Genomic DNA, 25,740 nt, shown 5'->3' on the forward strand with positions numbered 1-25,740 from the left:
GAAACAGCTTTTTACATGGGCTATGTTGGGTAATAGTTTCAGGCAAGCACCATGAACAAACCCCAAGGCTGATATTGCCTAATGGCCATATCTTTTTGCTCCAGGTCTCACTCTGCATAAATGTCATTGACACTTTTTGTCAAAACACACTGAATAGGTAACTGTCACTAAGGGAAAGGTGATCTGTACAGTTTTTGTATATTTTCTAAGGCAAGCTGTTGGTGAACTCTATGCCTTTCCAATAATTTTATGTAATGGACTAGGTAAGATACCTATGTGATATATATAAAGTCTGTCCAGTACTGAACAAGATTATCATATACTCTTCAAATTTGCTCTTCTAGAGGGTTAAGGACACCAGTTCTATTGAATAAACTTGGGGTTGTTATCTAGGCATCAGCCCACATGGTTCACCAGGACTTACCTGGGCTGCAGAACAATGATTCTTGGCAGAGTCGATCTTCCGGCCTGATTACTTAGATAATGGAAAGTTTCTCTAACAAAGATAATCCACTGTCTTTAGCTCTTCCAATCAGAATAAGGTCATCACCTAATAGTACAATAAATTCTCTGGTGAGAATTCCTATTTTATAGATTTCAGCCTATCAACTGGTGAGGCATCATGGAAAAGTTTAGGTTGCCTTAGATAAGCTCTGTGAAGGCAAACTGGTTCCCATGACACGGATGCAGAGAATTGAAGAAAACATTAACAGGTCCACCAATGCCACTTCATTAGGTGCCATGACCTTCATAACCTCTAAGTGGAGGGGTTATGAGTAACACTGCTGCACTGAGCGTGCACTCCAGCACAGTGTCACATGAAATACCATAGGGTTTTTTTACTGGTCACACAAAGCTATTTTGTAGCATGGTATAGTTTTCTTAAATATCTATGCAACTATCAATTCCTTGATCTGCGGAGGGACCTTCGTTCACTCCCTTGCCCCATATTCCCATATCCTACAGTATCTACTGATAATTTGTGACTATGCCGAGGAAGCCTGATGCACTTCCAGTTGCCCACTCACCCCACTATCACTATTCCTTTGTGGCACTTCCCGATTGGGAACATCCCTTACAATCAAGATAATTACACTTACTACACCTCTTCCCACACTACAAATCTTATATGTATATTTGCTCAAAAGTGCCCACACTTCAGTACACATCAGTCCACAACCCAATCTGAGAGCGATAGCCACATCTGAGGTAAAATTTTTACCATACCTATGGAAGTTTCTAGGAACTACGGTGATTTTTGCCCCAGTACCCACAACAGCTAAAAGGTTAAACAACTCTGAGTGCTATCAAGCTTCTAACACATCTTGACCACTGGGTAAAGCCTCTTGTTCCAGTAAAATTAGAGATGGCTCTCAATCTGTACCCTAGACCTCTTTGCTCTTAAAAGAAGAAAGCTCTGGGTAGAAAGGTGGTATAGATTAAATTAGATAAACAACAGATTTAGCACAAATCTCAGCAAAGGATCTAGGTTTCTTACACTCTTCCTGTCATCAGCAATTCTACTTCCTGTAGAAGGAAGGTGTGTGTTCTCCATGGAGGACACATGATCCTGAGAGACTGTGGTGAGCTTTTGCTACATCTTAAGCAAATAGCATCCACCTCATTTTCAGGTGTTCAAATGTCACATCCTCAAGAAAATCCTCCCTGATTACTCACCCACCCCAAAACTGCACTGGCAAAGTTCTATGTTAAGTGATAGAATATACAGACCACGTGTCACTTCATGGTTGCATAGTGATATGAGCATTCCCTAAGTTCCTGATAGCACAACTAAAATTTTAGCTTGTGAAAGGCAGAAATATGTACCTTTGGTTAATGAAGTCTCCCAAATAACAGTGCCTGAGACACAGTGGGCACTCAAAAGTATTCCTGAAATTAAGTATTTAATGTAGTATGCATTTTGAAGGTTTTAATTTCTATGATTATTGAATAAGACATAGCATAGAAACATAAAAACATTTAACAATAAAAAATAAATGTGATGACAAAATTTTGGACTATGGGCAGGAGATAGGGGAAGACACTCAGGGACGGATGACCTTTCCTGGGGCTCATAGTATCACATTCTCAAAGGATTGTCTATGTATGGATGAGGTCGGTCCCACCAACCAAATACCAATCTACTCCACCTTGAAGAAGGGTTCACACCAAACAGAAGTAGAAGCCCCATAAGTGCCTGCACCTTTTCAGCAGTACACAAGCTCCACCACAAGAAACACAATCAAGTATTTGATTTCAGACCAGGGGGAGTGCTTCAAATATGTAAATAACATATGGACATGGACCTACACTGTAAAAATTAAGGTTGCAGTAAATGAAGGTGCTATGGACAGACATATTTTTGAAAGTCTGTACTGAATAAGAAGTTGAACACACACCTTCCTCAGGTAAGAAAGACACTGGCAGAGGCTCCAAAGGCCAAGATAAAAATAAATAAATAAATGTAACATTGTATATCAACTCTACTCAAATTTAAAATTTAATAATCAAATGAATAATAAAGTGTCAGGCCACCTTGCAAAGAAATGGATCCAAATAAATTAGACCATCACTCAACCCAGGTCTAGAAGAGTCTTTAGTCAAAAGGAGAAAAGACGTTTCAGGAGGAGTTGTTGGCATGCTGGGAATTTCCTCCACTCATGAGGAGGGATGGAGATTGTTTCCCAGTTGCCACAAAATCACTGACAAAGCACTTCAGAAATACTAACTAATATCCATGAAGGTTGAAAGAAACAGAACAAGTAGAAACAAAGGATCTGGACTCATAAGACACTTTCTAGCATAGTTCCCTTCCTTAAGCTGAATTTTCTGATCTGTAACATAAGATTAGTAATTCATATTACATATTTTCTGGGTTTCTCCAGGTCCTGGGTTTCACATTACCTCTTCCAGTATCAAGATCTTCCAAGATCTTCCAAGATGTTGTTTTCAGGACCAGCTCATTACTGATCCTTAACTTTACCCTATACCCAGTGGATTTCTATTTTTTTAAAGGTTTTATCTATCTATCTATCTATCTATCTATCTATCTATCTATCTATCTATCTGAGAGAGAGAGCACACACATGAGCAAGGTGAGGGGCAGGGGGAGAAGAAGACTCCCCGTTGAGTGGGGAGCCCAACCTGGAGCTCGATCCTGGGACTCCAGGATCATGACCCGAGCCCAAGGCAGACACTTAACTGACCGAGCCACCCAGGTGCCCGACCCAGCAGATTTCTTCACCTAGTGACAACCACATAATCAGTGCCTCAAAATTACACTCTTATTAAGTATTCCCTGAGGATTCGCTCATCCACTCTGACCCCACTATAGAGTAAATCCTGTGTCCTTCTTTGGGCCCTCACAGCAGTATGGATTTTTCTTTCAGAAAAAGCACTTTACATTTTTATAATTACACAATTGTCCCATAAATTACTGATAACACCCTTAAAACTTGCTCTTTTTTTATTTTTTGAGAGGCATTTATTTTTTTAAAAGCTTTTATTTATTCACAAGAGACACAGAGGCAGAAACACAGGCAGAAGGAGAAGCAGGCTCCCTGCAGGAAGCCCAATGTGGGACTCAATCCCAGGACCCCGGGATCACACCCTGAGCCAAAGGCAGACACTCAACCACTGAGCCACCCACACGCCCCAGATTTTCACTCTTAAAGCAGAAACACATCCCTGTGGTTAGTTTTTCCTACCAAATAATAGTGTGTGGTACATATAATACTTGAAAGTATTCTGGAAATGACATATTTAATATAAGATCAAGTGTTGGGAGATCAATTTGTATGAGTGTGACCAGGACAAAGCATTAAAAAGTGAAAAGCAATCCAAAGAATAATGGGTCAATGACAGAATTTCCCATCATGGAACAAGAAATGGAGAAAAATATTTGAAGATAGATGGATTTGAGGGGTTCAAAGAATCACATTCCCTGAGTGGCTGTCTCTATATGAATTAGGCCTGTTCCACAAGCCATATGCCAACTCCCGCAGCCTTGAATTTTTGAGACTGTCATAGAAAAACACATGTTCCTGGTCAATGGGGAATGCTAAAGAGAAAATACATATAAGCTGGAGCTCTCACTCAAGCTCTTTCCCCCAAACATAAATGGCAATCATGTTTAGCATCTTCCCTTCTCTCATTCTTAACTCACTCTCTCATTCTCATTCCCTTCTCTCATTCACCCAAACTTGACTACATGTACAAATGACAGACCATCAAAACTTGTCCATGTTCAACTGGAGACTACTTTCAGAATTCAAATGGTTCCAAAACACCTAGGTCTGGAAGAAACATTTATGAATCCCAGCTGGATGAGCTTACCACACATCCTTTACTTTGAACTCTTACATTTTTTACTGAATCTAACATTTGATTTCTATGGTTAATAAGATCTAAATTCTAAGTCTCAGAAGCTGTATTAAGATCTTACATTTATCATTTATTTAAACTTCAATCCATAGAGAAAATATTGAAATATATCCTATATAAAGATGAAGCAACTGAGGCAGAGAAATTTGTCTCTCCCAAAGCCATCAGGACAATAAGCAGAACCTAAAACACTGATATGCTCTTAAACAAGAGGAAGAGGAGGTTTCACACCATAAGAAAGCATCAGTTCATGTCCTAAGCAGATAAAGCTCCCCTTTCATAGTTACTCTGAGAATATAGCAATACCCAGACACTACCGCTTTACTTCAAATAAGCAGAATACAAAAGGAAATGCACCTGCAGGACCTACATTTAAGGCTGTAGTGAGTGAAGTTTCTGTGAGATAGACTCATCCCTTTAAGTATATATTGAACAGGATGTTAAAAGCCAACCACTTTTCTCTTGTAAGAGATATGGCAGAGACTCAAAAGATAAAGCAACAAATACCTAATACAACCATATTCTAAAAGGAGGTGCTAGGCTATGTTGCAAAAAGGACCAAAACTTGTTCTGTTGACACATTATCCCATGGCCCCTGCCAATGTTCGGTTAGAAGGAATATAGGATTTCTGATGAGAGTTGTGGTAAGCATATATTCAACTATCATGACTCTGGGTCTCCTCCCCCCAACTCTCAAAGACATAAACACTCTATTTAAATAAGAGGCTCCCTTCTGGGGAACTGCCACATTTAGAACCCAAACTGACTTGCTTTCTACTGGGAACTAAGCAGCAATCACCCCTTTCTATTTTTTAGTTTCTTCTATGAGAATCCAAGCCATTCTTCAGTGAATAGTACCAGCTACCTAGCTATTCTACAAAGCAGGAATAGCCCAGAAAACATCCAGGGAGCTCAAAATTCTGGGCACTTCTTCCTATATACCAGGCAATGCTGTCTGATTGGAAGCAGTCAATGAATGTAAACACAAAGTAAAGTTCAAGTCTATTGCAAAAATTCCCCAAACTGCTCCAAAAATGGATTTGGCAATAACATAGTCAGAAAAGGTATCTACTACAGTCCATGACCAATGGTACACTTGAAAGAACAGAATACCAGCTCTAGTATTTCTGGCTATGGGACACAGAGTCTCTCTACTTGACTGTGGAATTGGTGCTCTGCACATTTCCAAGATTCCATGGCCTCAAGCAATGGAAAACTCTGGGTCTTGTTTTGAGCCAGGTCCCAAATTACAGATAAATTACCATGCCTTGTTGCATGGACTCTCCAGTTAGCACTGGTCCTAATCTGGGCATGACATGTTTGATGAGCTTGTTGATTCCACCAAATTTCCCTCAAAGGGTCCCTACCAATGGTCTCATAACACATGAATAGATGGTATGCATTTTTAGCATTCTGCTGATAATGTTCATTCCAACAAAGGCTAAAAATTGATCATCCAGCCTTTCAGCTGCCAGCCACCAGCCCACACTGCTAGGACATTATCAGTTGCACATAAGTCAGTAAAAATGCAGCAAGATTCATTCAGATGCTTATTCTCCAGGATAAGCATCATACCTAAACTGCACTAATTGAGCAGAATTCCCATCCCAGGCACAATTATAAATGATTTTCTTTGGTGTTATGCAGCTACACTGGCCCATATCCCCTATTGGACTTTAATTTAGTTGGTAAATCCACAAACCAGGCCCAGGCATCCACAAGAAACTTGGTGTACCAAAGACACCAAGAAGCCTGAGTTGATGCTCCAACCTTTGCATCTAAGACAACCATATCTGGAGAGTGACAAGGTACATTTTCCTGTAGCTGCGAGATACCATTAATGTCCACTTAATTTATTTCCTTGATACAGCACTTACAGTGTAAATATGGAGGCTTATGTGCCATAACCACTTCATGGGATTCTCATCTTAACCAATCCCTTGATAGAGATGTGAGGGTATAAAAACCCCTGCTCTTGATGTGTTGCTCTCTTAATGTCCATCATTACTCACAAACAAGCCAGCATTGGTCTCTTAAATGAAGTACACCCAGTGGTGGTATCAGGCAAGACCAAAAACAAAAGCACATAGCTACACTGTAGGGAGCATAGCATAATGTACAGATGTGTCAGAATCACCATGTTGTACACCTGAAACTAATTAAACTCTGAGTTTGTGTCAACTTTATTTCAATATAAATAAATACAGCAAAAAAAAAAAAAACCACAAATGGCAACATTACCTTGACATACTCAAAGACATTAAGTTGTCAATATCGGATGTCATATTAATGACTTAATCTCAGGAATACTTTCAAGTACCTAGTGGCATTAATAGACTATAATCCATTGTTTTACAGATGTAAGAATGTGAATAGTTGAGTACTAGGAAGGGAAAACAAGATCCCAAACGGTGTCATTCCCTTACTTGGGTGGCTGCTGTTCCTTAATATGTAAAGGGTTAATCTTCTAGTGCCAATTACAAGGAAATTGGACCCACTATCTAAGACAGACCATCCACTACTCTTGTCACTTCCAATCAAAATAATATCATCCATGAAATGGTACTGAGACATGTCTGATGAGGTACTGGTCTTTTCTAGGTCTTGACCTATCTACTGGTGAGAAATTATAGATTTTTTAAAAGATTTTATTTATTAATTCATGAGAGACACACAGAGAGAGGCAGAGACATAGGCAGAGAATGAAGCAGGCTCCCTGTGGGGAGCCTGATGTGGGACTTGATCCCAGGACCCTGGAGCCAAAGGCAGAAGCTCAATCACTGAGCCACCCAGGTGTCCCAAAATAATGGATCTTAATTCCACATTAATGTATAAAGTAATGTGACCCATCAAGGCAAATAGACTTTACTCACATGGGTTTGAAGGAGTCTGAAAAAACAATTAGCATGTCCCACCACTGCACACAAGACCCTTCAGTATGTACAATGTAGTCCTAAAATGTTATGATATCTACAACTACCAGGGCAAGGAGGTCTGCTTATTGTAATCTATAATAAGGCCCCAAGTACCCTTTGTTTTCTTCACTGGCTGCCTAGGACTACCATGAATGTTATAGTCCCTTTTTTTTTTAATTTATGATAGAGAGAGAGAGAGAGGCAGAGACATAGGCAGAGGGAGAAGCAGGCTCCATGCACTGGGAGCCCGACATGGGATTCGATCCTGGGTCTCCAGGATCACGTCCTGGGCCAAGGGCAGGCGCTAAACCGCTGCGCCACCCAGGGATCCCTGTTATAGTCCCTTTAAGCATTTAAGCACATCTACCTCTTTTATTTCCTTGGGCAATGTAGAGGCTTCCAGTTATGCATACCTCAAATCAGAATCCTACACTGCTGTATTGATACCTCATGGCTGGGCTGGGGATGCCTGGTGGGCTCCCAGTTGTATACTCATCCCACTACCACTATTCTATTATTCCATTTACTGCTGGGAACATCCCTTACAATCAAGAGAAGAATTACACATACTTAACTCTCCCACAATACACTCAGCAGTATCAGTTACAGTAATATGTGTGTGCATTGATAAGCTGTGTATTGGGATCTGACTGGGGGGTGTCCTACACCTCCACCTACTATAGAATTAAGTTTTATATTCTGCATGTGGATAAAAAGACCCTAAGAAAGGGAATGTGGTAAATATCTCCACCACAAAAACTGAAGAACAAAGATTATTTCTCATTTGCTTCAAGCAAGTAACAAAAAGCTTCAGAAAGTTTGTCTTATGTCTTATGTAGTTTGTGAAAAACAGAAGAATTAATATTTGGCTCACATAATCAAGTCAAGAACCTGAGACTAAAGCTGCACCTGCTGAAAGGTATAGCAATAATGCTGGTTCAGGAGTGAAGTGCACTTCCATCACATGCAGAAGAAAAGACTGTGTTTCTTGTATCCACATGACAACTCTACAATCATTGAGTGGCCTCAGACTACACTAAAATGAAAGCAATGAAAAGTGTACATGGAACATTTTCTGGAACAGATCACATATTAGACCAGAAAAGAGGCCTCAACAAATTCAAGAAGACTGAAGTTGTACCATGTACCTTTTCTGTCCACAACACTATGAAAGTAGAAGTCAACCACAAGAAAAAATCTGGAAAGATCATAAACACATGGAGGTTAAGTAACTTGCTACCAAAAAATAAATGGATCAACCAAGAAATAAAAGAAGAAATTAAAAAAATAGATGGAATCAAATGAAAATGAAAACAAAATGGATCAAAATCTTTGGGATTCAGCAAAAGCAGGTCAAAGAAGGAACTATACAACAATACAGGCCTACCTCAAGAAGAAAGAAAAATCTCAAACAACCTAAACTTGCACCTAAAGGAGCTAAAAAAAGAACAAATGAAACCTAAAGCCAGCAGAAGGAAAGAAATAATAAAGATTAGAGCAGAAATAAATGATATAGAAATTTTAAAAATAATAGATCAATAAAACCAGAATCTTATTTGTTGAAAAAATTAATAAAATTGATAAACCCCTAGCCAGACTTATCAAAAAGAGAAAAGACCCAAATAAATAAAATCATATGTGAGAAAGGAGAAATAACAACCAATACCACAGAAATACAATCATAAGAGAGTATTATGAAAAACTAAATGCCAAAAAATTGGACAACCTTAAAAAATGGATAAATTCCTAGAAACATATATATTACTAAAACTGAAACAGGAAAAATTAAAAATTTGAACAGATTGATAACCAGAAAAGAGATTGAATCAGCAATCAAAAAACTCCCAACATACAAAAGTCCAGGACCATATGGCTTCACAGGTAAATTCTACCAAACATTTAAAGAAGAGCTAATACCTATTCTTCTCAAACTAGTCAAAAATAGAAAAAGAAGGAAAACTTCCAAATTCATTCTATGAGACCAGCATTACCCTAATACCAAAACCAGATAAATCACCACAAAAAAGAAAACTATAAGCCAATATCTCTGGGAAACACATATGCAAGAATCCTCAACAAAATACTAGCAAACCAACTCCAACAATACATTTAAAAAAATCATTCACCACCATCAAGTGGGATCTATTCCTGGGTTGAAAGTGTGGTTCAGTATTTGCAAATCAATCATTAATGAAAGAAAGGATAAGAACCATATGATCAAAAAAAAAAAAAAGAAGAACCATATGATCATTTCAACAGATGCAGAAAATGCATTTGACAAAGTATGATATCCATTCTTGATTTAAAAAAAAAAGAAAGCTGGGGATCCCTGGGTGGCTCAGCGGTTTGGCGCCTGCCTTTGGCCCAGGGCGCGATCCTGGAGTCCCGGGATCAAGTCCCACGTCGGGCTCCCGGCAGGGAGCCTGCTTCTCCCTCTGCCTGTGTCTCTGCCTCTCTCTGTCTCTCTGTCTATCATGAATAAATAAATAAAATCTTTATTATAAAAAGCCTCAACAAAGTAGGTTTAAAGAGAACATAACTCAACATAATTAAAGCCATATGAAAAATCCAGTTAATATCATCCTAAATGGAGAAAAACTAAGAGCTTTTCCTCTATGGTCAGGAACAAGACAGGTATGTCCACTCTCACCACTTCTGTTCAATATAGTACTGGAAGTCCTAGCCTCAGCAGTCAGGCAACAAAAGGAAATAAAAGGCATCCAAATCAGCAAGGAAGAAGTCAAACTTTCACTATCTGCATATGACATGATACTCTCTACAGAAAACCCAAAAGACTCCACCAAAAAACTGTTAGAACTGACAATCGAGTGCTTCAGCAGCACATATACTAAAACTGGAACAATACAGAGAACATTAGCATGGTCCCTGCACAAGGTGACATGCAAATTCATGAAGCAGCCCATATTTTTGAGGCTTTGACACCTCTAGAAAGATTTAGGTGCTCTCTGGAGATAAACTTTTAAATGTTTTGTATATTTTCTCAATTAAATCTCTTTTCAAAAGTGTCTGTAGAACAATAGAAATCTTTGACTTCTGAAAAAAACCCGATAAATTTAGTAAAGTCACAGGATACAAACTAACTGTACAGAAATCTGTTTCATTTCTATATGCCAATAGTAAAGCAGCAAAAAAGAGAAATTAAGAAAACAATCCCATTTACAATTGCATCAAAAACAATAGGATACCAAGAAATGAACTTAACCAAAGAGGTGAAAGACCTATACTCTGAAAACTATAAAACACTGATGAAATAAATCGAAGAGGACACAAAGAAATGGAAAGACATTCCATGCTCATGGACAGGAAGAACAAATATTGTTAACATGTCTATACTATCCATAGCAATCTGCACATTTAATGCAATCCCTGTCAAAATACCAATAATATTGTTCGCAGAGCTAGAACAAACAAACCTAAAATTTGTACAGAACCACAATAGACTCCAAATAGCCAAAGCAATCTTGAAAATGAAAAGGAAAGCTGGAGGAATCACAAATCTGGACTTAAAAGTATATTACAAAGCTGTAGCAATCAAAATAGTATGATACTAGCACAACAAGACACATAAATCAATGGAACAGAATAGAAAACCCAGAAATGAACCCATAATTATATAATCAATTAATCCTAGACAAAGCAGGAAAAAATATCTAATGGGAAAAAGAATGACTTTTCAACAAATGGTGCTGGGAAAACTGAACAGCCACACACAAAAGAATGAAACTAGGAAATAGTTTCCTACACAGGAAAGGAAACAATCAACAAAACTAAAAGGCAACCTATGGAATGGGAAAAGATAATTACAAATTGTATCTGATAAGTATTCAAAATATATTTTAAAAAACTTCTAAAGCTTAAAGCCCCCAAAAATAAATCATCCAATTTAAAAATGGACAGAAGACATAAACAGACGTTCCCCCAAAGAAGACATCTAGATGGCCAACAGACACATGAAAAGATGTTCAACATCACTCGTCATGAGGGAAATGCAAATCAAAACTACAATGAGATATCATCTCACACCTGTCAAGAGTGGCTAAAACAACATTACAGCAAAAAACAGGTGCTGGTGAGGATGTGGAGAAAGGGGAACCCTCTTACACTGTGGTGGGTACAAAACAAACCAGTTCAGCCACTCTGGAAAACAGTATGGAGAATTCTCAATAAGTTAAAAATAGAACTACCCTACAGTCCAGCAATTGTACTATTAGGTATTTTGTACCCAAATGATACAAAAATACTGATTCAAAGGGATACATGCACCCCAATGTTTATAGCAGCATTACCTATAATAGTCAAATTATGGGAACAGCCCAAGTGTCCACTGACTGATAAATGAATAAAGAAGATGTGTTATACAGATACAATGGAATATTACTCAGACATAAAAAGGAATGAAACCTTGCCATTTCCAATGACAAGGATGGAGCTGGAGAATATTACGCTAGGCAAAATAAGCCAGTCAGAGAAGACAAATACTGTATGATTTCACTCATACATGGAATTTAAGAAACAATAAACAAACAAGCAGAGGGACAAAAATAAGAGAGAGAAAGAAGCAAAATCAAGAAACAGACTCAATTATAGAGAATAAACTGATGATTATCAGAGGAAAGGTGGGTGGATGGTGGGTGTGCTAAATAGGTGATGGGGATTATGGAGTGCACATGCTGTGATGAGCACAGTGTTGTATGGAAGTGTTGAATTACTATATTGTATGCCCAAAACTAATTTGACACTATATGTTAACTAACTGAAATTAAAATAAAAACTTTAAAAAATTTTAATAAAAGGGCAGCCCTGGTGGCTCAGCGGATTAGAGCTGCCTTCAGCCCAGGGTGTGATCCTAGAGACCTGGAATCGAGTCCCACGTCAAGCTCCCTGCATGGAGCCTGCTTCTCCCTCTCTCTCTCTCTCTCTCTCTCTCTCTCTCTCTCTCCGTCTCTAATAAATAAATAAAATCTTTTTTAAAAATTTTAATAAAAAATAAAATAAAACAGGTGTGCCTGGGTGGCTTGGTCAGTTAAACAACTGACTCTTGATTTCAGCTCAGATCATGATCTCAGAGTTGTGAGATCGAACCCTGAATCAGACTCCTCACTTGGCATAGAGCCTGCTTAAGATTCTCTTTCCCTCTGCTTCTGTCCCTCCCAACACCCTCCCCCCGTCCCAGCCATCACAAGCACACTTTCTCTCTCTCTAAAAAATAAATTTAAAAAATTAAAATAAAAAAGAGAAATTTAGCTATATAAGAGTAACCAGAAAAGCTATGGGAATATCTGGGTTTTCCTCCCAGACCTGGGAAGAGGAGGTCCCCAACATAGTCCCCATAGGGAAAAGAAAAAGAATAAAGTTGATTTCTTTTGTATCCCATTTATATCAGATCAATAGAAACCAGAATGAAGAAAAACTGATCAAATTCTAATTTGATAATGCTCTAAAATTACATGACATTCCAGAAGTCATACTGAGGACTGTAGGAGAGCCATAAAGCCATCCACGCTGTAATATCTGATATCACAATGTGGAAGATAATGACACATTGTGACTTGTCAGCTCTCCACTAATACATTTTTCTAGTACTTTCTCAGGGTTTTCTGAAATGGCAGAAAAACTACTTGGACCCCAACATGTCTCTTTACATTAGGAAAACAGGCTACAAATGTGGAAACTGGTGTATGACAGAATAAAGGCTTCCTCACAATGGTGGGCCTGGCTTGACTAGGAAGCTGAAGCTATGGTGAAATTAACAACCAACAAATACCAAGTCTTTTTAAGAGGGCTCTAAATATATGAAACAGGCTCCCTCAGAAAAATCACAAGGCTAAACACCCAGGCTTGAAAGTGTAGAGACACTATCACACTAGAGATAACCCAATATATAAATTGTCTCTAAGAAAAAAAAATAATAAATTGTCTCTAAGAACAACCAGGAGGACTCAGGCCTAGGGAGAAATGAAGGCAGTCACACATGTGGAAGCTCTGCATTCTCCCTGACAACTCCAGTAAGATAAGAAAAAGTATACTGGCTCTTCCTCACTTTATCTGACCATGACTTTCTGAAAATTCTGTCTCTTTTTTCTCTGCTTCACCGCTAAACTCCCCTTTCTCTATTTTTCACTACTCCTCTCCTATTTTCGCTCATTCTGTCTAGTCATACTTACAAAGTATGCACTGGTTCTCTAACTTGAGTCAGAACCCCAAAGCTGCAAGGGGCCTGTGATATTTAGTATCAGGAGTTGTATTAAGGCTTTATATTTACCATCCTGTTTCAGTTTCACACATAGTGAGGGTCATGAAATATCTCCCACCCACACTAGAGGAAACTAAAGCCAATGTCAGAGAGATTAAATCTCTCTCCCACTGACACAGAGCCAACAAACAGTAGGTGTCAAATGGGAGTAGGAAGAAATTTTTCAATATTCAGGAGTTGGGGGTTATGATTACTATTCTAGATTGGGTTTCCAAATGCTTGGAAATGACCATCAGGTTATTTAAAAGTAAGCAAGTAACTGCTGGAACTTCCTAAGATCTCTTCCCATACAAAGGAAGAACAGATCCTCAAGCTAATTTTCATATGTAAAGAGAAGAAAGTTATTTTCTCTTTGTGCTCATGAAGGCAACCTCAACAATAACAGAACTGCAGACACAGCAAACAAATTGCCATCAGAATACACTCTGAATCAATTGGACAGCCAGGCCAACATAAAAGGACTGTGGACAAGGACTCCATTCTGGACTATTCGAAAGCCCAAGGCAGGAGATTATGATATATGGGGAGTTCTCAGCTATGAACAAACCTACTGTTCTAGTATTTTTAATTAGACATTGAAAATATGAAAAATAAAAAGGCCCCCTAAGAAAATCCAGTACTACAACAAATTTTCCTGCTTGACATGGGGAGGAGAATTTCACATTAGAGATGATCCTCCAAAAATAAAAAGAGGGTTTCTAACCTAGAGAAGAGCTGAATGCATTCACGTATGTGGCAGGGTATGCATACAACCTGATATTTCAGAGAAAAACAGGATGAAGAGACACTGGGTTACACCCATATTACACCCACTTTATCTTCCTGGATTTCTCCTAGTATAAATCCCTGTTCTCCTGTCCTTCCCCTTTTTGCTCATTGTCTATTTTTCCCCATGTCTCTCAGGTTCTCATTCACTATGCTGAGTAATATCTACAAAAAAAAAAAAAATGCAGTGGTTCTCACACGGACAACTGGATTCCAATCATTCAAGGACACTTTTATAGCAGTGGCTGGGCTGGGAAAATCCTAATGGAATCTATTTCCACATACTCATCTTCCATACATGTGGTTTCCTAAATTAGATCTGCCCTCAAATGACCATGGAACACATCCAGGTTCTCCTCCCATCCTTTTCACTATCAACTTGTCCCATTTTAGCCTGAAGGATCAACTATATTTTTCCAAGAATACACTCCAGCCTTAGAAGCCTCTGGAATTAAGAAGTCAAAAATTTTACCAAGTAAATTTCTCAGAAGTAGCTGACACCTTGAATACCCACTCCATGCAGAACCTGACACCAGGGCCTAATACAGAGATAGAACTGTCTGAGATGCCACCACCATTTCATTGCAAATTTGGGATCACACTTCCTACCTGACAACTAGAAACCTACCATGTCATGACCCAGAAGGCAGTAGGTACAAATAGAGGAAATGGTTTTTGCAAAATTCCAGGACCACACATGGATTGACTAGAACCACAGCTACGGTGAATTCAAAAGCCAACAAATACCAATTTTTTCAGGGGGCTTTAAAAAACATAAAAGAGGCTCCCAGAGAATATCCACTAGCCCAAATATCTTACTTGAACATTAATGGAAGGAGATAAGCCAATATAAAAATTCTCTCTGACAACCACCAGAAGACCTCCAGTCCAGAGAGAGCAGAAGAAAGTCAGTACGCTGCAGGGTCTGTGTGCAAATTGCCTTCCAAAATATGTAAATTAGGCAAGGAAATGTACCCACAGTACCTATAATTAAGGGTACAATGAAGGAAAGGGCCATGGGTCAGACACATCTCTGAAAGTCTGTCTTAAACCAGACATTGAAAGTGACTCATCCTCTGATAATAAGCATTGGCTGAGGCTCCCAAACTCAAATAAATGCCTAGAACTCTTTATTATTTTTAAAGATTTTATTTATTTATTCATGAGAGACATAGAGAGAGAGGCAGAAACATAGGCAGAGGGAGAAGCAGGCTCCTCGAGGGGACCCCAATGTGGGACTCGATCCCAGGACCCAGGATCACGACCTGAGCCAAAGGCAGCCGCTCAACCACTGAGCCACCCAGGCGTCCCTAGGACTCTTTATTATAAGGTGAAGTACTATGTTAACTAGATAAAATCTGACCAAAACTAGGTCTTCTAGCATTAACCCACTAAGTGGAAGTGGAAGAAAGGAGGAAAGAAATTTTGGAGGGAGTTATCAGTGTGATAGGCATTATCTTCACCGTCCTGAATCCAGGCCTCCTCCCATCTGCCCCAATCTCATAATCAAACATCTGGGAGAAATGCTACATTTAGAGGTCAAACTGACTGAAAAGAGAAAGGGCTGTGTAGAACGGTGGTGTTGAATGATGTGCTAGAAAAACAGTCTGAAGAGCACAGATTTCAGAAGGAGGTCTAAGTCTCTTGATCCTCTTCCTGTCATTAGCAATACAGATGTGGCCAGACAGGCTTGAAACATGGGGTCGGTCATAAATAACCAGGTGATCTTCATTCCTTGTCCTCCAGCACAGCTGGCAGGGCCAAGGAGCTAGGTGCACACCCTCCCATTTGGCATTTTTTCAAACACAAGTGTCAAATCATTTTTTCCACTCACCATACTTATGGACCTCAGTACATTCTGCATAAACTACTGCCCCCTGTCACCAAATACTTCATCAATGAGATCTGCTACTGCCCCTAGGTCCTGTTCTATACTTGACTAGCCAACCTGCAGGATCATGCCTGTATTTTTCCAAAAGGGCACTGTGACCTTACCAGCCTCCAGGGAAAAGGAGTTCAAAATCCCATGGAGTCAATCTGCCAAAAACAGGTGGGACACAGCCTGTAACTTTCCCTCTTTTATAGTAAGACAAACTTATTAACTTCTGTAGACCTATTGGAGCAGCAACAATTGTTCTCTTAGGAACACAGAACACTTTAGTTTGGGAAAGACAGCTACACAGGAGACACTGTAAAACCACTTACCTGTTTCAAGTATGGTAACTGGCAGGTAAGCTGTGAACTTTGGAGACCATAAGTCTCCTTGCTGGTGGGCATCCAAGGCCATAGAGGATAACATCTTCAACTTGCCAGTCTACAATACATCATAATACCATGAAAGTGTTGGACATCGGGTGATTTTTTTTCTCGGATACCATGTGAACATTCACAATTCAAAACAGAACACATTACAATACCTGTTACATATTAGTACACAGAGTAGATGGTAAATTGGGCCCGCAGGCCTCTCAATGACAAAATCACTTTTAACTTTTCCTCTTTTTACTACAAGTTATCTCGGCAGACTTCAGACACTTTCTGCAGAAACAGGTATTTTTATGCAAACACCACAATAGGAGCTTTCTGGAGACCATCTACTCTCCTCAGTTGGAAGCCCAGGATACAAAGGGGAGGGGGCCATAGAGTGGGAGAGACTGGTACTAGTAAGCATTGGTTTACACATACTTTCAGCCATTCTCTGGCCCACAAAAATGTATTTTTTAAAATAGTTAGGCATCAGTTGGATAGGTGATTTTCATTCTACCTGTACTTGCCTAACCCTCCAAAATGTTTCAACAGATAACATACACAATGGGATCCCAGAAAACCTATCTTACTCCTGAACTGGTCCACACACCGTAGAAGAGGTTGGACTGTGGGAGGACACTTATGCTCCCCCTCACCCACCATGCATTTAAGAACATGCGACCAGACCCTAGGGAGCCACGCCTCTCATAACCTGGCTCACACTGCTCTACTGATCCAGGGCAGCCCTGATCGCTCCCGATCTAATCTTGCTATGCTACCAGACAGATCAGGAGAGTCTCATCTCATTCACTGATCCAATCAGGGTCAATCCAGGTACCATGGATCCCTGGTACCTCATCCATTTTAACACATAATTCACAATCTCCTAGTAGGGGAGCCTGCTGACCCTCTCACTCACCTAGATTACAGGATGCACTACGAGATCCTGAGGAATCTATCTGAGGCACAAACCTGGCCAGAGTGCCCTCTTGTCTAATAAAAGGGCATCATAACTTTTTGGGCCACACATTCCAGACCAAATCTGTCATCTCATGCACAAAGACATGCAAGGCCAAGGCCAGAGCCCAAATTATTATTCCACTAAAAACACACAAAAGAATCTTAATATTTTGACACTTCAATACTTACAAAAAGAGTTAAATGAAGAATGAAGCAAAAGTGCTAGCTTCCCATGATCCTTGTCCCACACACCAAAACAATGACAGGGTAACAAAAGGGTAGCTCAAGAGCTCAGAGCAAGTTGTATGATACCCCCCTTGTGGAGAACTACCTCTAGGCTCCAGCTGAGTGCTTTTCTATCCTGCAGCTCTATGCTCACATGAGAGCAGTGCAAAAATCCCCATATCTCAACAGACTCTGAGAGGATGAGGGTTGGAATAGTTGACTCAGGGCAACCTTTCAGAAAGCTTCACTAATGTTCTCTAGATTCATGTAGAAAGAGTAGCAGGAGCTAGAAAGACAGAAGGAGGCCAGGCACCTAGGTGGCTGAGTCAGTAAGCACCTGCCTTCAGCTCAGGTCATGATGTCAGGGTCCTGGGATCGAGCCCCGAGTTGGGCAATCTGCTTCTCCCTCCCTCTCTGCCCCTCCCCCCAGCTTGTGCATGTGCTCGCAGGTGCGCATGCATTCTCTCTCTCTCTCTCTCTCTCTCTCTCTCACAAAATAAATAAATAAAATCTTAAAAAAAAAAAAAGACAGAAGGAGGCTGGCTGACATGGGAGAGAACTGCACATCCCCCAGCTGCAGAAGAAAGAACTGTATTTTCCAAAGTTCACATGTAGACCTGAAAAACCACCAGCAGAGGGCATTTTGTCAACTTTCATGATTAGGGAGCAAAGATTATTCCCCTCTTGCCTCAAACTAATAGCAAACAATTTCCGAAAGCTTGATGTGTGTCCCCTGGAGTTAGGGCGAGAGTGGGACTAGTGTGTACTCACAGAAAGGAAGCTGAAAACCTCCTGAAAGGAGGTAGGAACCAGCTGGCTCTGAAGATACGAGAGAGGAATGGCTCAGAGCCAACAGCCCTTCTAACACCTGCTGTAAGAACAGCTGTGGTTTCTATGGTCTACATACAGACTCTGAACAAGGGCGTAGACTAAGATTGTCTTAAAAGTAAAGCACCCAAGGGACGCCTGGGTGGCTTAGATAATTAAGCATTTGCCTTCAGCTCAGGTCATGATTCCAGGGTCCTGGGATCAAAACCAAGCCTGGCGTTGGGCTCCCTGCTCAGCGGGGAGTCTGCTTCTCCCTCTGCCCCTGCTCCTCCCCCCACTCATGCTCTCTCTCTCTCAAATAAATAAATACAATCTTAAAAAAAATAAAGCACCCAAGAGGGGCACCTGGAAACACAGAAAAGTCCAACACAAGAGAGCCCTACAAAAGCCGGGGTGTTTAGGGGAGTTCAATATCCAGAGAGAAGCTGCACCCATGGCCCCTTCAGATAAAGGGATACAGGCAGGCACTAGTCTCTAGTGCCTTCTCTCAGGAAGAGAAGACATGGGAGGAGCTGCCCTGTGGAGGAAAGGTCTGTGTTTTCCAAAGACAGTGTGTGCACCCTGAGAAAGCAACAATGGTGGGCATTTTCTCCACCTTCATGAGGACAGGACAAGGATTACTCCCTCCTACCTTGATCAGATATAAACAAGCTTGAGAAAGCTCCACTTGTGTCTTCTTTAGTTAGCTGGACACCACAGCTAATGTCTGAATTATTCAAGGAAGTCAGGAGTTGAGGTCTACAAATGTCTGGCTAGAAGACACAATAAAAGAAGACTGGGCTGCAGGAGAAATACACTACAACCACATGCATAGAAGGACTGTGATTTCCATGGTTCATATGAAAACCCTATACAAGTGAGTATACCAGGCTGTCCTAAAAGGAAAGAACCCAAGAAGCACCCCAAGAAGTAATGACCCCAAAAGAAATGTGGGTCAAAGAGACTAGGGGCTAAGGTGGAGTCTGGCGGCCAATTAGAGAAAAGGCACCTGATGAGACAGGAGCCAGCACTCTGAGGTCCCTTTAAGAAGCTCAAAACGTGCCCATGAAAGTGTCAGCCCAGAATTTCACTGTTCACAGCCCCAAAACCATATTACAACCTTCCGGACCACACCAGGGTATGCTCTTCTCCACACACCTCTCTCCCTGATCTCTAGAGATCAAATCTAGAGTGGTGATCAAGGAGCGGAGGGAGGAGATGAAGAGAGGAAAGGCAAAAAGAAGTCCTATATCCATCCCATGACCACATATACACACATCACTGACAAGATGACAAAACCTATGAAGGCACCAGTTTGTTTAGACAGAAATTCACAGTATTCAGAAGCATAGTGTTTCAATTGTTATACTACACTTCTAGCTTTTTGGAAGTGACTACAGAATGCTTCGCTATTTAAGAGTTAACAGTTGGCTATGGGACCTTCTGGAAATTTCCTCCCAGACTAGATAAGAACAGATCCCCAAAGAAGTTTTTATACATAAGTAGAAAGAGAAAAAGTTATTTTTCTTTTTATGCTTGTCCAAGGATACTTAACAGACTGCTGATGAAGATCTATTCCAGAAGAAACCCCCTTATTTTGGAAAAATTTCTGCTTTCCCTCCAACAACTATAGGACTACAATATAAAAAACAAAAGTATCTTCAAAAAGAAACATTGTTGGAAAGGGCTGTACAAATGTGAATAGATAACTTTAGAAAAGGTCACCTCATCTGTGAAACAGGAAATAAGGTCCCACTTCACAGCTATGATGCTCAAATGAGAGAGTCCCATTTTAGCCCACGGGATATCACCTGGATTTATCCAACAGAATGTTATGGCCCTAGCCTTCAAGTAAAGGAGTTAAAAACCCTGAGGGATAAATCTGTCAAAAACTTCTGAAAGCTTAAGAGCTTGGGTAAGGGACCCATATGAAGACAGGTCACTTCAAGGCACCTTCACTGCCATATGCCCAAACCCAAGTTTGGGCTTCCTGGGCTGGTGAGGAGCCCACAGAGCCCAGAGGAGTGATATGGTGCTATACAAATTGCAGAAGGAACATAAAGGCGAGAAACTGGTGTTTACCAAAAAAATCACTACCTACACTGACCGGTCAGATTGACTAGACCTATAAAGCTGCAGTGAAGTCAACAACCAACAAATGCTGAGACTTTTTAAGGGGCCTTTAAATTTACAAAGCAGGCTCCCTGAGAGAACCCAAAAGGCTTAAACACTGAGACTTGAAGGTGCATAGACAACATCACAATGGGGATGTTCCTATATGGAAATTTTCTCTACGAACAATCAGGAGAATTCTGGTACAGAGATAGATGAAGGCATTCACTTATGTGAGGGGTCTCCATGCATCCTGAAAACTCCAACAAGGATGGAATAAAGGGCTACTGCCTTCCATCACTTTACCTCAGCATGATTTCCAAGTACCCTCCAGTGCCCCCACTTTTCTCTCCTCCTCTGCCATATTTTAACCTTGTGTTACATATCAGTTTCTTTAGTGTGATGCCGATAGCACTAGCAACCAAAGGAAAAGTAATTGAATAGGAAATTATCAAAATTTTTAAAATTTTGTGTCAAAGCATAGTATCAGAAAGTGAGAAGATGATTCACAAAATGAGAAAATACACTTGCAAATTATATCTGATAGGGTTGTAGTGCCCAGAATAAACAAAAAATTGTTAATATTCTATAAACAAAAGACAATCCAGTTAAACAATGGCAAACATATGAATGGACACTTCTTCAAAGACAATATACAAATGGCCAAAATGCACATGAAAAGATGCTTGACCTCATTAGTCATTAGGCAAATGCAAATCAAAACCGCAATGAGATACCACTTCACACACAGTAGGATGGTGAAAATCAAACACATGGACAATAACAAGTGTTTGCAATGATTTGGAGAAATCAGAATCCTTGAACATTACTAATATGTGATGGTGTCACTACTGTGGAAAACACTTGAAAGCAGCCTTAATAAGTCAAACAGAGTTACCATATGGTCGGTCCAGCAATTCCAGTATAGGTATACCCACGATAACTGAAAAATATGTTCACACAAAAAATGATCCTCAAATGTTCATGGTAGCATTATTCAAAATAGCCAAAAAGTGGAAAGAACCCAGATGTCCATCAGCTGAAGAATGGATAAACAAAATGAGATTTACAATTGCATGTTACTCACCCATAAAAAGAGCAAAGGCAGAGCACAGAGGATTTTAGAGCAGCAAAAATACTGTTAAAAATACTCTGTAGGATATTATAATGATGTATATATGTCATTATTCATTTGTCCAAACCCACAGAATGTACACCACCAAGTATGTACCTGAAGGTGAACTATGGACTCATGCTGCAACATGGATGAACCGTAAAAACATTGATATATATGTGAAAAAAAGTCGCTCACAAAGGACTACATATTGTATATATGATTCCATTTATAGCAAATGCCTACGACAGACAAATCCTTAGAGTCAGATAGTAGATTAATGGTTGTCAGGTGACACAGAGTAAAGGGAACTGAGTGATAGCTGAAAGATATGGGGTATCATTTTGAGGTAACAGAAATGTTCTGGAATAAGACAGCAGAAACAGTTGTATAACAATGAATATACTATACTGTCTATATGTGAACTATATTTCAAAAACTGCTAAATTAAACAGTAATGAACATTTATTGGACTCACTGTTTGTGCGGATCACAAATTCAGGAACTGCTGAGCTGGGTGGTTCCTGCCCAAGGCATGAGGCTACAATTGAGAGGTCACTAGGCCTGAAGTCATCAGAATCTATTGGAACTACAAGATTTGGTTCCAAGGAGGTACAGTCACAAGGCTGACAAGGTGGTGCTGGTAGTTCATGAGAGGCCTCAGTTTCTTCCCCTATGGGCTTCTCCACAGGCTCCTTGAGTGTCCTCATGACTTGATGGATGACTTCTCCTAGAATGAGAGAGAGAGACAAATGTTGCTACCTCAAGCAAATGACAAAGAGTTTCAGGAAGCTTGTGTCTCTCATAGGTTGAAGATCACAGGAACTACTATCTAACTCACCTGAGTAAACCCTAGAGGTTATGTATGGCTGTAACTGTCCTTACAAGATGGGACAATAAAATGACAGCTTTAGATGTAAACCGAACTGACAGAAAATACAGAAAAACCTATGTCTCTGGGGAACAAATGTGGGCCTCACAAAACACAGTGGCCTGATTGTTATAAAAGGAAAAGCAGGGGTGCCTGGGTAGATCAGCCAGTTAAACGTCTGCCTTTGGTTCAGGTCATGATCCCTGAGTCCCGGAATGGAGCACCATGTTGGGCTCCCTACTCAGTGAGGAGTCTGCTTCTCCTTCTGCCTCGGACCCTACCCCCATGGCTTGTGTGTGATCACACACTCTGTCAGATAAATAAAATCTTAAAAAAAAAAAGGAAAAGCAGCCAAGTGGACTACCGAGGGAAGTAGAAGGAGCCCAACACAAGGGTGGGTCACAAAAGACCTAGGGACTGACAAGGAGTCTAAATGGCTCTTCAGAGGAAAGACACTCACTGGGGCAGGGCTTGCATCCTAAGGTCCCTCAAGGAACCCACAAAGTCTGACAGTGTCAGACAGGGATTTCCTCCAACATCACCAAACTCCAGCCTATACTGCAACCCTGCCAACCATGTGAGGTTGTGCCTTTCTCCCACAATCCTCATATTCTCTGGGCCCCGATTATTGATCAGAAATAGGGTGTAGTCGAATATGCATTTAGGCACTCATATGACCTCTGACTCATGTCTGTGAGTGCCATTGGAATTTTAGCTTGATGACAGAAGGAACACATCTGTCTTATTACTGCTGCCTCCAATGACAGTGTATGGCACATAGCAGATGCTCAGAAAGCATTTCTAATTCCTACTTCACACACATACAAAATAATTTTTAAAAAGAGTCAAATACTACCTAAATAAAAAAGCACAAGCAAACAAAAATATAGAATATAGATGATTGGAACTTCATCAAAAGTAAAACCTTTTGCATCAAAATTCATTATCAAGAAAGCAAAGATGGGGCACCTGGCTGACTTAGAGGAATATGTGACTCTTGATCCGGAGGTCATGAGTTCAAGCCCCATGTTGGATGTAGAGCTTAATTAAATAAAAACTTTCTTTAAAAGAAAGTGAAAAAACCACCCACAGAATGGGAGAAAATATTTGCAAATCATGTAAGGGTTTATTATCCAGAATATATAAAAGAACACTTAGAAATCAACAGCAGGAAGAAAAACAACTCAATTATAAAATGAGCAAGAGAGGGCACCTTGATGGCTCAGTCAGTCACCTTAGCCTGCCTTCAGCTAAGGTCATGATCCTAGGGTCCTGGGATGGAGCAAGCACGGTGGGGAGCTGAGCTGTCCTTGTCCATCAGTCTCCCTGCTCAGTGGGGAGTCTGTTTCTCCCTTTCCCTCTGTCCACCCCCCCCCCCGCTCATACTCTCTCTCTCTCTCAAAGAAGTAAAATCTTTTTAAAAATGAGCAAGAGATTTCCATAGACATTTCTCCAAGGACAATATACAAATCACCATTAAGCAAATGAAAAGTTGTTCAATATCATTAGTCATTTGGCAAATGCTAATCAAAACCACCATGAGATACTGCTTCACACCCACTAGTATGACTATAACCCAAACAAAGTAAACTGCCAGCTGTTAAATAGGATGTGGAGAAACCAGACCCATCATACATTACTGGTATGAATGTGAAATCATACAGCTGCGTTTGAAATCATTTTGGCAGTCTTTTAAAAAGTTCAACATAGAATTGACATATATTCTAGCAATTCCAGTCTTACATAAACACCCAAGAGTACTGAAAACTTATTATGTTCACATAATAACTTGCACGAGGGTCACATAGGTGGCTCAGTTGGTTGAGCGTCTGACTCTTGATTTCAGCTTGGGTAGCGATCTCAGGATTGTGAGATCAAGCCCTGAGTTAAGCTCCAAGCTCAGGGCAGAGTATGCTTGAGATTCTCTTTCTCCCTCTCCCTGTGACCCCCTCACCCCCAGCTCTCACTCTCTAAATAATTAAATAAACAAAATCTTAAGAAAAACTTTGCAGGGACACCTGGGTGGCTCAGCAGTTGAGCATCTGCCTTCGGCTCAGGGTGTGATCCCAGGTCCTAGGACCAAGTCCCGCAACAGGCCCCCCACAGGGAGCATGCTTCTCCCTCTGCCTATGTCTCTACCTCTCTCTGTGTGTCTCTCAAGAATAAATAAAATATTTTAAAAAAAGACCATATAATGTTTGTCCTTCTCCAATTGACTTACTTCACTCAGCATAATACCCTCCAGTTCTATCCACATTGAAGCAAATGGTGGGTATTTGTCATTTCTAATGGCTGAGTAATATTCCATTGTATACATAGACCACATCTTCTTTATCCATTCATCTTTTGATGGACACCGAGGCTCCTTCCACAGTTTGGCTATTGTGGACATTGCTGCTATAAACATTGGGGTGCAGATGTCCTGCCATTTCACTGCATCTGTATCTTTGGAGTAAATCCCCAACAGTGCAATTGCTGGGTCATAGGGCAGTTCTATTTTTAACTCTTTGAGGAACTTCCGCACAGTTTTCCAGAGTGGCTGCACCAGTTCACATTCCCACCAACAGTGCAAGAGGGTTCCCCTTTCTCCACATCCTCTCCAACATGTGTTGTTTCCTGTCTTGTTCATTTTCCCCATTCTCACTGGTGTAAGGTGGTATCTCATTGTGGTTTTGATTTGTATTTCCCTGATGGCCAGTGATGCGGAGCATTTTCTCATGTGCTTGTTGGCCATGTGTATGTCTTTTTTTGTGTGTGTGTGTATGTCTTCTTTGGTGAAATTTCTGTTCATGTCTTTTGCCCATTTCATGATTGGATTTTTTTTTTCTTTGTTGTTGAGTTTAATAAGGTCTTTACTGATCTTCAATATCAGTGAGGGTGACAGAACATGAGAGACTCCTAACTTTAGGAAACGAACAAGGGGTGGTGGAAGGGGAGGTGGGCAGGGGAACGGGGTGACTGGGTGATGGACACTGAGAGGGGCACTTGATGGGATGAGCACTAGGTGTTATGCTATATGTTGGCAAATCGAACTCCAATAAAAAAATATTCAAAAAAAAGAAAAATC

At 40.4% G+C, this 25,740-nt stretch overlaps 1 non-coding gene and 1 pseudogene across 1 annotated transcript; one reads left to right on the forward strand and one right to left on the reverse strand.

Annotated features, from left to right (window-relative positions):
* The window catches only part of LOC119868265, a 57,297-nt pseudogene extending 40,673 nt beyond the window's left edge, over window positions 1-16,624 (reverse strand).
* On the forward strand, window positions 10,127-10,228 carry LOC119868581. Its single transcript, XR_005386576.1, has one exon. It is a non-coding gene; the product is annotated as a U6 spliceosomal RNA (small nuclear RNA).
* Window positions 16,625-25,740: the final 9,116 nt, after the last annotated feature.

Source organism: Canis lupus, chromosome X (assembly GCF_011100685.1).
Source record: "Canis lupus familiaris isolate Mischka breed German Shepherd chromosome X, alternate assembly UU_Cfam_GSD_1.0, whole genome shotgun sequence".
Taxonomy (NCBI): Eukaryota; Metazoa; Chordata; class Mammalia; order Carnivora; family Canidae; genus Canis; species Canis lupus.